This window comes from Lonchura striata, chromosome 26, assembly GCF_050655825.1.
Source record: "Lonchura striata isolate lonStrDom1 chromosome 26, ASM5065582v1, whole genome shotgun sequence".
Taxonomy (NCBI): domain Eukaryota; kingdom Metazoa; phylum Chordata; class Aves; order Passeriformes; family Estrildidae; genus Lonchura; species Lonchura striata.
In genome coordinates, this window is record NC_140728.1 from 3,471,417 (window position 1) to 3,489,150 (window position 17,734).

A 17,734-nucleotide genomic window follows, 5' to 3' on the forward strand; every position below is an offset into this window, starting at 1 on the left:
AAGTTTGAGGTGGGGACAACTTTGGTGTGGGCTCCATCCTTCGATATAAGGATTTTTTGCAGTGAGGCTCCTGCCCAGAGCCAGGGGCCCCTGGGCACATCCTTTTTCCATTTTCCCTGGGAAAGAAAACTCAGCAGTCCAGGTTCCTGATGTCAGTTTGTAGGGCTCCCTTGGGTGTATCAGGGCAGCACAAGTTTGAGGTGGGGAAAACTTCGGTGTGGGGTCCATCCTTCGATATAAGGATTTTTTGCAGTCAGGGCCAGGGGCCCCCGGGCACATCCTTTTTCCATTTTCCCTGGGAAAGAAAACTCAGCAGTCCAGGTTCCTGATGTCAGTTTGTAGGGCTCCCTTGGGTTTATCAGGGCAGCACAAGTTTGAGGTGGGGACAACTTCGGTGTGGGGTCCATCCTTCGATATAAGGATTTTTTGAACTGTGGCCCCAGCCCTGGACCATGGGGCCCTGGGCACATCCTTTTTCCATTTTCCCTGGGAAAGAAAACTCAGCAGTCCAGGTTCCTGATGTCAGTTTGTAGGGCTGCCTTGGGTCTATCAGGGCAGCACAAGTTTGAGGTGGGGACAACTTCGGTGTGGGGTCCATCCTTCGATATAAGGATTTTTTGCAGTGAGGCTCCAGCCCAGAGCCAGGGGCCCCTGGGCACATCCTTTGGCCATTTTCCCTGGGAAAGAAAACTCAGCAGTCCAGGTTCCTGATGTCAGTTTGTAGGGCTCCCTTGGGTCTATCAGGGCAGCACAAGTTTGAGGTGGGGACAACTTCGGTGTGGGGTCCATCCTTCGATATAAGGATTTTTTGCAGTCAGGGCCAGGGGCCCCCGGGCACATCCTTTTTCCATTTTCCCTGGGAAAGAAAACTCAGCAGTCCAGGTTCCTGATGTCAGTTTGTAGGGCTCCCTTGGGTCTATCAGGGCAGCACAAGTTTGAGGTGGGGACAACTTTGGTGTGGGCTCCATCCTTCGATATAAGGATTTTTTGCAGTGAGGCCCCAGCCCAGAGCCAGGGGCCCCTGGGCACATCCTTTTTCCATTTTCCCTGGGAAAGAAAACTCAGCAGTCCAGGTTCCTGATGTCAGTTTGTAGGGCTCCCTTGGGTGTATCAGGGCAGCACAAGTTTGAGGTGGGGACAACTTCGGTGTGGGGTCCATCCTTCGATATAAGGATTTTTTGCAGTCAGGGCCAGGGGCCCCCGGGCACATCCTTTTTCCATTTTCCCTGGGAAAGAAAACTCAGCAGTCCAGGTTCCTGATGTCAGTTTGTAGGGCTCCCTTGGGTTTATCAGGGCAGCACAAGTTTGAGGTGGGGACAACTTCGGTGTGGGGTCCATCCTTCGATATAAGGATTTTTTGAACTGTGGCCCCAGCCCTGGACCATGGGGCCCTGGGCACATCCTTTTTCCATTTTCCCTGGGAAAGAAAACTCAGCAGTCCAGGTTCCTGATGTCAGTTTGTAGGGCTGCCTTGGGTCTATCAGGGCAGCACAAGTTTGAGGTGGGGACAACTTCGGTGTGGGGTCCATCCTTCGATATAAGGATTTTTTGCAGTGAGGCTCCAGCCCAGAGCCAGGGGCCCCTGGGCACATCCTTTGGCCATTTTCCCTGGGAAAGAAAACTCAGCAGTCCAGGTTCCTGATGTCAGTTTGTAGGGCTCCCTTGGGTCTATCAGGGCAGCACAAGTTTGAGGTGGGGACAACTTCGGTGTGGGGTCCATCCTTCGATATAAGGATTTTTTGCAGTCAGGGCCAGGGGCCCCCGGGCACATCCTTTTTCCATTTTCCCTGGGAAAGAAAACTCAGCAGTCCAGGTTCCTGATGTCATTTTGTAGGGCTCCCTTGGGTCTATCAGGGCAGCACAAGTTTGAGGTGGGGACAACTTCGGTGTGGGGTCCATCCTTCGATATAAGGATTTTTTGAACTGTGGCCCCAGCCCTGGGCCATGGGCCCCTGGGCACATCCTTTTTCCATTTTCCCTGGGAAAGAAAACTCAGCAGTCCAGGTTCCTGATGTCAGTTTGTAGGGCTCCCTTGGGTCTATCAGGGCAGCACAAGTTTGAGGTGGGGACAACTTCGGTGTGGGGTCCATCCTTCGATATAAGGATTCTTTGCAGTGAGGCTCCAGCCCAGAGCCAGGGGCCCCTGGGCACATCCTTTGGCCATTTTCCCTGGGAAAGAAAACTCAGCAGTCCAGGTTCCTGATGTCAGTTTGTAGGGCTCCCTTGGGTCTATCAGGGCAGCACAAGTTTGAGGTGGGGACAACTTCGGTGTGGGGTCCATCCTTCGATATAAGGATTTTTTGCAGTCAGGGCCAGGGGCCCCTGGGCACATCCTTTTTCCATTTTCCCTGGGAAAGAAAACTCAGCATTCCAGGTTCCTGACGTCAGCTTGTAGGGCTCCCTTGGGTCTATCAGGGCAGCACAAGTTTGAGGTGGGGACAACTTCGGTGTGGGGTCCATCCTTCGATATAAGGATTTTTTGTAGTGAGGCCCCAGCCCAGGGCCATGGGCCCCTGGGCACATCCTTTTTCCATTTTCCCTGGGAAAGAAAACTCAGCAGTCCAGGTTCCTGATGTCAGTTTGTAGGGCTCCCTTGGGTGTATCAGGGCAGCACAAGTTTGAGGTGGAGACAACTTCGGTGTTGGGTCCATCCTTCGATATAAGGATTCTTTGCAGTGAGGCTCCAGCCCAGAGCCAGGGGCCCCTGGGCACATCCTTTGGCCATTTTCCCTGGGAAAGAAAACTCAGCAGTCCAGGTTCCTGATGTCAGTTTGTAGGGCTCCCTTGGGTCTATCAGGGCAGCACAAGTTTGAGGTGGGGACAACTTTGGTGTGGGGTCCATCCTTCGATATAAGGATTTTTTGCAGTCAGGGCCAGGGGCCCCCGGGCACATCCTTTTTCCATTTTCCCTGGGAAAGAAAACTCAGCAGTCCAGGTTCCTGATGTCATTTTGTAGGGCTCCCTTGGGTCTATCAGGGCAGCACAAGTTTGAGGTGGGGACAACTTCGGTGTGGGGTCCATCCTTCGATATAAGGATTTTTTGAACTGTGGCCCCAGCCTTGGGCCATGGGCCCCTGGGCACATCCTTTTTCCATTTTCCCTAGGAAAGAAAACTCAGCAGTCCAGGTTCCTGATGTCAGTTTGTAGGGCTCCCTTGGGTCTATCAGGGCAGCACAAGTTTGAGGTGGGGACAACTTTGGTGTGGGGTCCATCCTTCGATATAAGGATTTTTTGCAGTGAGGCTCCAGCCCAGAGCCAGGGGCCCCTGGGCACATCCTTTGGCCATTTTCCCTGGGAAAGAAAACTCAGCAGTCCAGGTTCCTGATGTCAGTTTGTAGGGCTCCCTTGGGTGTATCAGGGCAGCACAAGTTTGAGGTGGGGACAACTTCGGTGTGGGGTCCATCCTTCGATATAAGGATTTTTTGCAGTCAGGGCCAGGGGCCCCTGGGCACATCCTTTTTCCATTTTCCCTGGGAAAGAAAACTCAGCATTCCAGGTTCCTGACGTCAGCTTGTAGGGCTCCCTTGGGTCTATCAGGGCAGCACAAGTTTGAGGTGGGGACAACTTCGGTGTGGGGTCCATCCTTCGATATAAGGATTTTTTGTAGTGAGGCCCCAGCCCAGGGCCATGGGCCCCTGGGCACATCCTTTTTCCATTTTCCCTGGGAAAGAAAACTCAGCAGTCCAGGTTCCTGATGTCAGTTTGTAGGGCTCCCTTGGGTGTATCAGGGCAGCACAAGTTTGAGGTGGAGACAACTTCGGTGTTGGGTCCATCCTTCGATATAAGGATTCTTTGCAGTGAGGCTCCAGCCCAGAGCCAGGGGCCCCTGGGCACATCCTTTGGCCATTTTCCCTGGGAAAGAAAACTCAGCAGTCCAGGTTCCTGATGTCAGTTTGTAGGGCTCCCTTGGGTCTATCAGGGCAGCACAAGTTTGAGGTGGGGACAACTTCGGTGTGGGGTCCATCCTTCGATATAAGGATTTTTTGCAGTCAGGGCCAGGGGCCCCCGGGCACATCCTTTTTCCATTTTCCCTGGGAAAGAAAACTCAGCAGTCCAGGTTCCTGATGTCATTTTGTAGGGCTCCCTTGGGTCTATCAGGGCAGCACAAGTTTGAGGTGGGGACAACTTCGGTGTGGGGTCCATCCTTCGATATAAGGATTTTTTGAACTGTGGCCCCAGCCTTGGGCCATGGGCCCCTGGGCACATCCTTTTTCCATTTTCCCTAGGAAAGAAAACTCAGCAGTCCAGGTTCCTGATGTCAGTTTGTAGGGCTCCCTTGGGTCTATCAGGGCAGCACAAGTTTGAGGTGGGGACAACTTTGGTGTGGGGTCCATCCTTCGATATAAGGATTTTTTGCAGTGAGGCTCCAGCCCAGAGCCAGGGGCCCCTGGGCACATCCTTTGGCCATTTTCCCTGGGAAAGAAAACTCAGCAGTCCAGGTTCCTGATGTCAGTTTGTAGGGCTCCCTTGGGTCTATCAGGGCAGCACAAGTTTGAGGTGGGGACAACTTTGGTGTGGGGTCCATCCTTCGATATAAGGATTTTTTGCAGTGAGGGCCCTGCCCAGGGCCAGGGGCCCCCGGTCACATCCATTTTCCATTTTCCCTGGGAAAGAAAACTCAGCAGTCCAGGTTCCTGATGTCAGTTTGTAGGGCTCCCTTGGGTCTATCAGGGCAGCACAAGTTTGAGGTGGGGTTAACTTCGGTGTGGGGTACATCCTTCGATATAAGGAATTTCTGCAGTGAGGCTGCAGCCCAGAGCCAGGGGCCCCTGGGCACATCCTTTGGCCATTTTCCCTGGGAAAGAAAACTCAGCAGTCCAGGTTCCTGATGTCAGTTTGTAGGGCTCCCTTGGGTCTATCAGGGCAGCACAAGTTTGAGGTGGGGACAACTTCGGTGTGGGGTCCATCCTTCGATATAAGGATTTTTTGAACTGAGGCCCCAGCCATGGGCCCCTGGGCACATCCTTTTTCCATTTTCCCTGGGAAAGAAAACTCATCAGTCCAGGTTCCTGATGTCAGTTTGTAGGGCTCTCTTGGGTCTATCAGGGCAGCACAAGTTTGAGGTGGGGACAACTTTGGTGTGGGGTCCATCCTTCGATATAAGGATTTTTCGCAGTCAGGGCCAGGGGCCCCCGGGCACACCCTTTTTCCATTTTCCCTGGGAAAGAAAACTCAGCAGTCCAGGTTCCTCATTTCAGTTTGTAGGGCTCCCTTGGGTCTATCAGGGCAGCACAAGTTTGAGGTGGGGACAACTTCGGTGTGGGGTCCATCCTTCGATATAAGGATTCTTTGCAGTCAGGGCCAGGGGCCCCCGGGCACATCCTTTTTCCATTTTCCCTGGGAAAGAAAACTCAGCAGTCCAGGTTCCTGATGTCAGTTTGTAGGGCTCCCTTGGGTCTATCAGGGCAGCACAAGTTTGAGGTGGGGACAACTTCGGTGTGGGGTCCATCCTTCGATATAAGGATTTTTTGAACTGAGGCCCCAGCCCTGGGCCATGGGGCCCTGGGCACATCCTTTTTCCATTTTCCCTGGGAAAGAAAACTCAGCAGTCCAGGTTCCTCATTTCAGTTTGTAGGGCTCCCTTGGGTCTATCAGGGCAGCACAAGTTTGAGGTGGGGACAACTTCGGTGTGGGGTCCATCCTTCGATATAAGGATTCTTTGCAGTGAGGCTCCAGCCCAGAGCCAGGGGCCCCTGGGCACATCCTTTGGCCATTTTCCCTGGGAAAGAAAACTCAGCAGTCCAGGTTCCTGATGTCAGTTTGTAGGGCTCCCTTGGGCCTATCAGGGCAGCACAAGTTTGAGGTGGGGACAACTTCGGTGTGGGGTCCATCCTTCGAAATAAGGATTTTTTGAAGTCAGGGCCAGGGGCCCCCGGGCACATCCTTTTTCCATTTTCCCGGGGAAAGAAAACTCAGCATTCCAGGTTCCTGATGTCAGTTTGTAGGGCTCCCTTGGGTCTATCAGGGCAGCACAAGTTTGAGGTGGGGACAGCTTCGGTGTGAGGTCCATCCTTCGATATAAGGATTTTTTGAACTGTGGCCACAGCCCTGGGCCATGGGCCCCTGGGCACAACCTTTGGACATTTTCCCTGGGAAAGAAAACTCAGCAGTCCAGGTTCCTGATGTCAGTTTGTAGGGCTCCCTTGGGTCTATCAGGGCAGCACAAGTTTGAGGTGGGGACAACTTCGGTGTGGGGTCCATCCTTCGATATAAGGATTCTTTGCAGTCAGGGCCAGGGGCCCCCGGGCACATCCTTTTTCCATTTTCCCTGGGAAAGAAAACTCAGCAGTCCAGGTTCCTGATGTCAGTTTGTAGGGCTCCCTTGGGTCTATCAGGGCAGCACAAGTTTGAGGTGGGGACAACTTTGATGTGGGGTCCATCCTTCGATATAAGGATTTTTTGCAGTGAGGCTCCAACCCAGAGCCAGGGGCCCCTGGGCACATCCTTTTTCCATTTTCCCTGGGAAAGAAAACTCATCAGTCCAGGTTCCTGATGTCAGTTTGTAGGGCTCCCTTGGGTTTATCAGGGCAGCACAAGTTTGAGGTGGGGACAACTTTGGTGTGGGGTCCATCCTTCGATATAAGGATTTTTCGCAGTCAGGGCCAGGGGCCCCCGGGCACATCCTTTTTCCATTTTCCCTGGGAAAGAAAACTCAGCAGTCCAGGTTCCTGATGTCAGTTTGTAGGGCTCCCTTGGGTCTATCAGGGCAGCACAAGTTTGAGGTGGGGACAACTTTGGTGTGGGCTCCATCCTTCGATATAAGGATTTTTTGCAGTGAGGCTCCAGCCCAGAGCCAGGGGCCCCTGGGCACATCCTTTTTCCATTTTCCCTGGGAAAGAAAACTCAGCAGTCCAGGTTCCTGATGTCAGTTTGTAGGGCTCCCTTGGGTGTATCAGGGCAGCACAAGTTTGAGGTGGGGACAACTTCGGTGTGGGGTCCATCCTTCGATATAAGGATTTTTTGCCGTCAGGGCCAGGGGCCCCCGGGCACATCCTTTTTCCATTTTCCCTGGGAAAGAAAACTCAGCAGTCCAGGTTCCTGATGTCAGTTTGTAGGGCTCCCTTGGGTTTATCAGGGCAGCACAAGTTTGAGGTGGGGACAACTTTGGTGTGGGGTCCATCCTTCGATATAAGGATTTTTTGAACTGTGGCCCCAGCCCTGGACCATGGGGCCCTGGGCACATCCTTTTTCCATTTTCCCTGGGAAAGAAAACTCAGCAGTCCAGGTTCCTGATGTCAGTTTGTAGGGCTGCCTTGGGTCTATCAGGGCAGCACAAGTTTGAGGTGGGGACAACTTCGGTGTGGGGTCCATCCTTCGATATAAGGATTTTTTGCAGTGAGGCTCCAGCCCAGAGCCAGGGGCCCCTGGGCACATCCTTTGGCCATTTTCCCTGGGAAAGAAAACTCAGCAGTCCAGGTTCCTGATGTCAGTTTGTAGGGCTCCCTTGGGTCTATCAGGGCAGCACAAGTTTGAGGTGGGGACAACTTCGGTGTGGGGTCCATCCTTCGATATAAGGATTTTTCGCAGTCAGGGCCAGGGGCCCCCGGGCACATCCTTTGGCCATTTTCCCTGGGAAAGAAAACTCAGCAGTCCAGGTGGCTGATGTCAGTTTGTAGGGCTCCCTTGGGTCTATCAGGGCAGCACAAGTTTGAGGTGGGGACAACTTCGGTGTGGGGTCCATCCTTCGATATAAGGATTCTTTGCAGTGAGGCTCCAGCCCAGAGCCAGGGGCCCCTGGGCACATCCTTTTTCCATTTTCCCTGGGAAAGAAAACTCAGCAGTCCAGGTTCCTGATGTCAGTTTGTAGGGCTCCCTTGGGTGTATCAGGGCAGCACAAGTTTGAGGTGGGGACAACTTCGGTGTGGGGTCCATCCTTCGATATAAGGATTTTTTGCAGTCAGGGCCAGGGGCCCCCGGGCACATCCTTTTTCCATTTTCCCTGGGAAAGAAAACTCAGCAGTCCAGGTTCCTGATGTCAGTTTGTAGGGCTGCCTTGGGTCTATCAGGGCAGCACAAGTTTGAGGTGGGGACAACTTCGCTGTGGGGTCCATCCTTCGATATAAGGATTTTTTGAACTGAGGCCCCAGCCATGGGCCATGGGCCCCTGGGCACATCCTTTTTCCATTTTCCCTGGGAAAGAAAACTCAGCAGTCCAGGTTCCTGATGTCAGTTTGTAGGGCTCCCTTGGGTTTATCAGGGCAGCACAAGTTTGAGGTGGGGACAACTTCTGTGTGGGGTCCATCCTTCGATATAAGGATTCTTTGCAGTCAGGGCCAGGGCCCCCGGGCACATCCTTTTTCCATTTTCCCTGGGAAAGAAAACTCAGCAGTCCAGGTTCCTGATGTCAGTTTGTAGGGCTCCCTTGGGTCTATCAGGGCAGCACAAGTTTGAGGTGGGGACAACTTCGGTGTGGGGTCCATCCTTCGATATAAGGATTTTTTGAACTGTGGCCACAGCCCTGGGCCATGGGCCCCTGGGCACATCCTTTTTCCATTTTCCCTGGGAAAGAAAACTCATCAGTCCAGGTTCCTGATGTCAGTTTGTAGGGCTCCCTTGGGTGTATCAGGGCAGCACAAGTTTGAGGTGGGGACAACTTCGGTGTGGGGTCCATCCTTCGATATAAGGATTTTTCGCAGTCAGGGCGAGGGGCCCCCGGGCACATCCTTTGGCCATTTTCCCTGGGAAAGAAAACTCATCAGTCCAGGTTCCTGATGTCAGTTTGTAGGGCTCCCTTGGGTCTATCAGGGCAGCACAAGTTTGAGGTGGGGACAGCTTCGGTGTGAGGTCCATCCTTCGATATAAGGATTTTTTGAACTGTGGCCACAGCCCTGGGCCATGGGCCCCTGGGCACACCCTTTTTCCATTTTCCCTGGGAAAGAAAACTCAGCAGTCCAGGTTCCTCATTTCAGTTTGTAGGGCTCCCTTGGGTCTATCAGGGCAGCACAAGTTTGAGGTGGGGACAACTTCTGTGTGGGGTCCATCCTTCGATATAAGGATTCTTTGCAGTGAGGCTCCAGCCCAGAGCCAGGGGCCCCTGGGCACATCCTTTTTCCATTTTCCCTGGGAAAGAAAACTCAGCAGTCCAGGTTCCTGATGTCAGTTTGTAGGGCTCCCTTGGGTCTATCAGGGCAGCACAAGTTTGAGGTGGGGACAACTTCGGTGTGGGGTCCATCCTTCGATATAAGGATTTTTTGCAGTCAGGGCCAGGGGCCCCCGGGCACATCCTTTTTCCATTTTCCCTGGGAAAGAAAACTCAGCATTCCAGGTTCCTGATGTCAGTTTGTAGGGCTCCCTTGGGTCTATCAGGGCAGCACAAGTTTGAGGTGGGGACAGCTTCGGTGTGAGGTCCATCCTTCGATATAAGGATTTTTTGAACTGTGGCCACAGCCCTGGGCCATGGGCCCCTGGGCACATCCTTTTTCCATTTTCCCTGGGAAAGAAAACTCAGCAGTCCAGGTTCCTGATGCCAGTTTGTAGGGCTCCCTTGGGTTTATCAGGGCAGCACAAGTTTGAGGTGGGGACAACTTCGGTGTGGGGTCCATCCTTCGATATAAGGATTTTTTGCCGTCAGGGCCAGGGGTCCCCGGGCACAACCTTTTTCCATTTTCCCTGGGAAAGAAAACTCAGCAGTCCAGGTTGCTGATGTCAGTTTGTAGGGCTGCCTTGGGTCTATCAGGGCAGCACAAGTTTGAGGTGAGGACAACTTCGGTGTGGGGTCCATCCTTCGATATAAGGATTTTTTGCAGTGAGGCTGCAGCCCAGAGCCAGGGGCCCCTGGGCACATCCTTTGGCCATTTTCCCTGGGAAAGAAAACTCAGCAGTCCAGGTTCCTGATGTCAGTTTGTAGGGCTCCCTTGGGTCTATCAGGGCAGCACAAGTTTGAGGTGGGGACAACTTTGGTGTGGGGTCCATCCTTCGATATAAGGATTTTTCGCAGTCAGGGCCAGGGGCCCCCGGGCACATCCTTTTTCCATTTTCCCTGGGAAAGAAAACTCAGCAGTCCAGGTTCCTGATGTCAGTTTGTAGGGCTCCCTTGGGTCTATCAGGGCAGCACAAGTTTGAGGTGGGGACAACTTCGGTGTGGGGTCCATCCTTCGATATAAGGATTTTTTGTAGTGAGGCCCCAGCCCAGGGCCATGGGCCCCTGGGCACATCCTTTTTCCATTTTCCCTGGGAAAGAAAACTCAGCAGTCCAGGTTGCTGATGTCAGTTTGTAGGTCTCCCTTGGGTGTATCAGGGCAGCACAAGTTTGAGGTGGGGACAACTTCGGTGTGGGGTCCATCCTTCGATATAAGGATTCCTTGCAGTCAGGGCCAGGGGCCCCCGGGCACATCCTTTTTCCATTTTCCCTGGGAAAGAAAACTCAGCAGTCCAGGTTCCTGATGTCAGTTTGTAGGGCTCCCTTGGGTCTATCAGGGCAGCACAAGTTTGAGGTGGGGGCAACTTCGGTGTGGGGTCCATCCTTCGATATAAGGATTTTTTGCAGTCAGGGCCAGGGGCCCCCGGGCACATCCTTTTTCCATTTTCCCTGGGAAAGAAAACTCAGCATTCCAGGTTCCTGATGTCAGTTTGTAGGGCTCCCTTGGGTCTATCAGGGCAGCACAAGTTTGAGGTGGGGACAGCTTCGGTGTGAGGTCCATCCTTCGATATAAGGATTTTTTGAACTGTGGCCACAGCCCTGGGCCATGGGCCCCTGGGCACATCCTTTTTCCATTTTCCCTGGGAAAGAAAACTCATCAGTCCAGGTTCCTGATGTCAGTTTGTAGGGCTCCCTTGGGTGTATCAGGGCAGCACAAGTTTGAGGTGGGGACAACTTCGGTGTGGGGTCCATCCTTCGATATAAGGATTTTTCGCAGTCAGGGCGAGGGGCCCCCGGGCACATCCTTTGGCCATTTTCCCTGGGAAAGAAAACTCAGCAGTCCAGGTTCCTGATGTCAGTTTGTAGGGCTCCCTTGGGTCTATCAGGGCAGCACAAGTTTGAGGTGGGGACAGCTTCGGTGTGAGGTCCATCCTTCGATATAAGGATTTTTTGAACTGTGGCCACAGCCCTGGGCCATGGGCCCCTGGGCACACCCTTTTTCCATTTACCCTGGGAAAGAAAACTCAGCAGTCCAGGTTCCTCATTTCAGTTTGTAGGGCTCCCTTGGGTCTATCAGGGCAGCACAAGTTTGAGGTGGGGACAACTTCGGTGTGGGGTCCATCCTTCGATATAAGGATTCTTTGCAGTGAGGCTCCAGCCCAGAGCCAGGGGCCCCTGGGCACATCCTTTTTCCATTTTCCCTGGGAAAGAAAACTCAGCAGTCCAGGTTCCTGATGTCAGTTTGTAGGGCTCCCTTGGGTCTATCAGGGCAGCACAAGTTTGAGGTGGGGACAACTTCGGTGTGGGGTCCATCCTTCGATATAAGGATTTTTTGCAGTCAGGGCCAGGGGCCCCCGGGCACATCCTTTTTCCATTTTCCCTGGGAAAGAAAACTCAGCATTCCAGGTTCCTGATGTCAGTTTGTAGGGCTCCCTTGGGTCTATCAGGGCAGCACAAGTTTGAGGTGGGGACAGCTTCGGTGTGAGGTCCATCCTTCGATATAAGGATTTTTTGAACTGTGGCCACAGCCCTGGGCCATGGGCCCCTGGGCACATCCTTTTTCCATTTTCCCTGGGAAAGAAAACTCAGCAGTCCAGGTTCCTGATGTCAGTTTGTAGGGCTCCCTTGGGTCTATCAGGGCAGCACAAGTTTGAGGTGGGGACAACTTTGATGTGGGGTCCATCCTTCGATATAAGGATTTTTTGTAGTGAGGGCCCTGCCCAGGGCCAGGGGCCCCCGGTCACATCCATTTTCCATTTTCCCTGGGAAAGAAAACTCAGCAGTCCAGGTTCCTGATGCCAGTTTGTAGGGCTCCCTTGGGTTTATCTGGGCAGCACAAGTTTGAGGTGGGGACAACTTCGGTGTGGGGTCCATCCTTCGATATAAGGATTTTTTGCCGTCAGGGCCAGGGGTCCCCGGGCACATCCTTTTTCCATTTTCCCTGGGAAAGAAAACTCAGCAGTCCAGGTTCCTGATGTCAGTTTGTAGGGCTCCCTTGGGTGTATCAGGGCAGCACAAGTTTGAGGTGGGGACAACTTCGGTGTGGGGTCCATCCTTCGATATAAGGATTCTTTGCAGTGAGGCTCCAACCCAGAGCCAGGGGCCCCTGGGCACATCCTTTTTCCATTTTCCCTGGGAAAGAAAACTCATCAGTCCAGGTTCCTGATGTCAGTTTGTAGGGCTCCCTTGGGTCTATCAGGGCAGCACAAGTTTGAGGTGGGGACAACTTTGGTGTGGGGTTCATCCTTCGATATAAGGATTTTTCACAGTCAGGGCCAGGGGCCCCCGGGCACATACTTTTTCCATTTTCCCTGGGAAAGAAAACTCAGCAGTCCAGGTTCCTGATGTCAGTTTGTAGGGCTCCCTTGGGTGTATCAGGGAAGCACAAGTTTGAGGTGGGGACAACTTCGGTGTGGGGTCCATCCTTCGATATAAGGATTTTTTGCAGTGAGGCTCCAGCCCAGAGCCAGGGGCCCCTGGGCACATCCTTTGGCCATTTTCCCTGGGAAAGAAAACTCAGCAGTCCAGGTTCCTGATGTCAGTTTGTAGGGCTCCCTTGGGTCTATCAGGGCAGCACAAGTTTGAGGTGGGGACAACTTCGGTGTGGGGTCCATCCTTCGATATAAGGATTTTTCGCAGTCAGGGCCAGGGGCCCCTGGGCACATCCTTTTTCCATTTTCCCTGGGAAAGAAAACTCAGCAGTCCAGGTTCCTGATGTCAGTTTGTAGGGCTCCCTTGGGTGTATCAGGGCAGCACAAGTTTGAGGTGGGGACAACTTCGGTGTGGGGTCCATCCTTCGATATAAGGATTTTTTGCAGTCAGGGCCAGGGGCCCCCGGGCACATCCTTTTTCCATTTTCCCTGGGAAAGAAAACTCAGCAGTCCAGGTTCCTGATGTCAGTTTGTAGGGCTGCCTTGGGTCTATCAGGGCAGCACAAGTTTGAGGTGGGGACAACTTCGGTGTGGGGTCCATCCTTCGATATAAGGATTTTTTGAACTGTGGCCCCAGCCCTGGGCCATGGGGCCCTGGGCACATCCTTTTTCCATTTTCCCTGGGAAAGAAAACTCCGCAGTCCAGGTTCCTGATGTCAGTTTGTAGGGCTGCCTTGGGTCTATCAGGGCAGCACAAGTTTGAGGTGGGGACAACTTCGCTGTGGGGTCCATCCTTCGATATAAGGATTTTTTGAACTGAGGCCCCAGCCATGGGCCATGGGCCCCTGGGCACATCCTTTTTCCATTTTCCCTGGGAAAGAAAACTCAGCAGTCCAGGTTCCTCATTTCAGTTTGTAGGGCTCCCTTGGGTCTATCAGGGCAGCACAAGTTTGAGGTGGGGACAACTTCGGTGTGGGGTCCATCCTTCGATATAAGGATTCTTTGCAGTGAGGCTCCAGCCCAGAGCCAGGGGCCCCTGGGCACATCCTTTGGCCTTTTTCCCTGGGAAAGAAAACTCAGCTGTCCAGGTTCCTGATGTCAGTTTGTAGGGCTCCCTTGGGTTTATCAGGGCAGCACAAGTTTGAGGTGGGGACAACTTCTGTGTGGGGTCCATCCTTCGATATAAGGATTCTTTGCAGTCAGGGCCAGGGCCCCCGGGCACATCCTTTTTCCATTTTCCCTGGGAAAGAAAACTCCGCAGTCCAGGTTCCTGATGTCAGTTTGTAGGGCTCCCTTGGGTCTATCAGGGCAGCACAAGTTTGAGGTGGGGACAACTTTGATGTGGGGTCCATCCTTCGATATAAGGATTTTTTGCAGTGAGGCTCCAACCCAGAGCCAGGGGCCCCTGGGCACATCCTTTTTCCATTTTCCCTGGGAAAGAAAACTCATCAGTCCAGGTTCCTGATGTCAGTTTGTAGGGCTCCCTTGGGTTTATCAGGGCAGCACAAGTTTGAGGTGGGGACAGCTTCGGTGTGAGGTCCATCCTTCGATATAAGGATTTTTTGAACTGTGGCCAAAGCCCTGGGCCATGGGCCCCTGGGCACATCCTTTTTCCATTTTCCCTGGGAAAGAAAACTCATCAGTCCAGGTTCCTGATGTCAGTTTGTAGGGCTCCCTAGGGTTTATCAGGGCAGCACAAGTTTGAGGTGGGGACAACTTTGGTGTGGGGTCCATCCTTCGATATAAGGATTTTTCACAGTCAGGGCCAGGGGCCCCCGGGCACATCCTTTTTCCATTTTCCCTGGGAAAGAAAACTCAGCAGTCCAGGTTCCTGATGTCAGTTTGTAGGGCTCCCTTGGGTCTATCAGGGCAGCACAAGTTTGAGGTGGGGACAACTTCGGTGTGGGGTCCATCCTTCGATATAAGGATTTCTGGAACTGTGGCCCCAGCCCTGGGCCATGGGGCCCTGGGCACATCCTTTTTCCATTTTCCCTGGGAAAGAAAACTCAGCAGTCCAGGTTCCTGATGTCAGTTTGTAGGGCTCCCTTGGGTGTATCAGGGCAGCACAAGTTTGAGGTGGGGACAACTTCGGTGTGGGGTCCATCCTTCGATATAAGGATTTTTTGCAGTCAGGGCCAGGGGCCCCCGGGCACATCCTTTTTCCATTTTCCCTGGGAAAGAAAACTCAGCAGTCCAGGTTCCTGATGTCAGTTTGTAGGGCTCCCTTGGGTCTATCAGGGCAGCACAAGTTTGAGGTGGGGACAACTTCGGTGTGGGGTCCATCCTTCGATATAAGGATTTTTTGCAGTCAGGGCCAGGGGCCCCCGGGCACATCCTTTTTCCATTTTCCCTGGGAAAGAAAACTCAGCAGTCCAGGTTCCTGATGTCAGTTTGTAGGGCTCCCTTGGGTCTATCAGGGCAGCACAAGTTTGAGGTGGGGACAACTTCGGTGTGGGGTCCATCCTTTGATATAAGGATTCTTTGCAGTGAGGCTCCAGCCCAGAGCCAGGGGCCCCTGGGCACATCCTTTTTCCATTTTCCCTGGGAAAGAAAACTCAGCAGTCCAGGTTCCTGATGTCAGTTTGTAGGGCTCCCTTGGGTGTATCAGGGCAGCACAAGTTTGAGGTGGGGACAACTTCGGTGTGGGGTCCATCCTTCGATATAAGGATTTTTTGCAGTCAGGGCCAGGGGCCCCCGGGCACATCCTTTTTCCATTTTCCCTGGGAAAGAAAACTCAGCAGTCCAGGTTCCTGATGTCAGTTTGTAGGGCTGCCTTGGGTCTATCAGGGCAGCACAAGTTTGAGGTGGGGACAACTTCGCTGTGGGGTCCATCCTTCGATATAAGGATTTTTTGATCTGAGGCCCCAGCCATGGACCATGGGCCCTGGGCACATCCTTTTTCCATTTTCCCTGGGAAAGAAAACTCAGCAGTCCAGGTTCCTGATGTCACTTTGTAGGGCTGCCTTGGGTCTATCAGGGCAGCACAAGTTTGAGGTGGGGACAACTTCGCTGTGGGGTCCATCCTTCGATATAAGGATTTTTTGATCTGAGGCCCCAGCCATGGACCATGGGCCCCTGGGCACATCCTTTTTCCATTTTCCCTGGGAAAGAAAACTCAGCAGTCCAGGTTCCCCATTTCAGTTTGTAGGGCTCCCTTGGGTCTATCAGGGCAGCACAAGTTTGAGGTGGGGACAACTTCTGTGTGGGGTCCATCCTTCGATATAAGGATTCTTTGCAGTCAGGGCCAGGGGCCCCCGGGCACATCCTTTTTCCATTTTCCCTGGGAAAGAAAACTCAGCAGTCCAGGTTCCTGATGTCAGTTTGTAGGGCTCCCTTGGGTCTATCAGGGCAGCACAAGTTTGAGGTGGGGACAACTTTGGTGTGGGGTCCATCCTTCGATATAAGGATTTTTTGAAGTCAGGGCCAGGGGCCCCCGGGCACATCCTTTTTCCATTTTCCCTGGGAAAGAAAACTCAGCATTCCAGGTTCCTGATGTCAGTTTGTAGGGCTCCCTTGGGTCTATCAGGGCAGCACAAGTTTGAGGTGGGGACAGCTTCGGTGTGAGGTCCATCCTTCGATATAAGGATTTTTTGAACTGTGGCCACAGCCCTGGGCCATGGGCCCCTGGGCACAAACTTTGGACATTTTCCCTGGGAAAGAAAACTCAGCAGTCCAGGTTCCTGATGTCAGTTTGTAGGGCTCCCTTGGGTCTATCAGGGCAGCACAAGTTTGAGGTGGGGAGAACTTTGATGTGGGGTCCATCCTTCGATATAAGGATTTTTTGCAGTGAGGCTCCAACCCAGAGCCAGGCGCCCCTGGGCACATCCTTTTTCCATTTTCCCTGGGAAAGAAAACTCAGCAGTCCAGGTTCCTGATGTCACTTTGTAGGGCTCCCTTGGGTCTATCAGGGCAGCACAAGTTTGAGGTGGGGACAACTTTGGTGTGGGGTCCATCCTTCGATATAAGGATTTTTCGCAGTCAGGGCCAGGGGCCCCCGGGCACATCCTTTTTCCATTTTCCCTGGGAAAGAAAACTCAGCAGTCCAGGTTCCTGATGTCAGTTTGTAGGGCTGCCTTGGGTCTATCAGGGCAGCACAAGTTTGAGGTGGGGACAACTTCGGTGTGGGGTCCATCCTTCGATATATGGATTTTTTGCAGTGAGGCTCCAGCCCAGAGCCAGGGGCCCCTGGGCACATCCTTTGGCCATTTTCCCTGGGAAAGAAAACTCAGCAGTCCAGGTTCCTGATGTCAGTTTGTAGGGCTCCCTTGGGTTTATCAGGGCAGCAGAAGTTTGAGGTGAGGACAACTTCTGTGTGGGGTCCATCCTTCGATATAAGGATTCTTTGCAGTCAGGGCCAGGGGCCCCCGGGCACATCCTTTTTCCATTTTCCCTGGGAAAGAAAACTCAGCAGTCCAGGTTCCTGATGTCAGTTTGTAGGGCTCCCTTGGGTCTATCAGGGCAGCACAAGTTTGAGGTGGGGACAACTTCGGTGTGGGGTCCATCCTTCGATATAAGGATTTTTCGCAGTCAGGGCCAGGGGCCCCCGGGCACATCCTTTTTCCATTTTCCCTGGGAAAGAAAACTCAGCAGTCCAGGTTCCTGATGTCAGTTTGTAGGGCTCCCTTGGGTCTATCAGGGCAGCACAAGTTTGAGGTGGGGACAACTTCGGTGTGGGGTCCATCCTTTGATATAAGGATTCTTTGCAGTGAGGCTCCAGCCCAGAGCCAGGGGCCCCTGGGCACAACCTTTGGCCATTTTCCCTGGGAAAGAAAACTCAGCAGTCCAGGTTCCTGATGTCAGTTTGTAGGGCTCCCTTGGGTCTATCAGGGCAGCACAAGTTTGAGGTGGGGACAACTTCGGTGTGGGGTCCATCCTTCGATATAAGGATTTTTTGCAGTCAGGGCCAGGGGCCCCCGGGCACATCCTTTTTCCATTTTCCCTGGGAAAGAAAACTCAGCAGTCCAGGTTCCTGATGTCAGTTTGTAGGGCTCCCTTGGGTCTATCAGGGCAGCACAAGTTTGAGGTGGGGACAACTTCGGTGTGGGGTCCATCCTTCGATATAAGGATTTTTTGAACTGTGGCCCCAGCCCTGGGCCATGGGGCCCTGGGCACATCCTTTTTCCATTTTCCCTGGGAAAGAAAACTCAGCAGTCCAGGTTCCTGATGTCAGTTTGTAGGGCTGCCTTGGGTCTATCAGGGCAGCACAAGTTTGAGGTGGGGACAACTTCGCTGTGGGGTCCATCCTTCGATATAAGGATTTTTTGCAGTGAGGCCCCAGCCATGG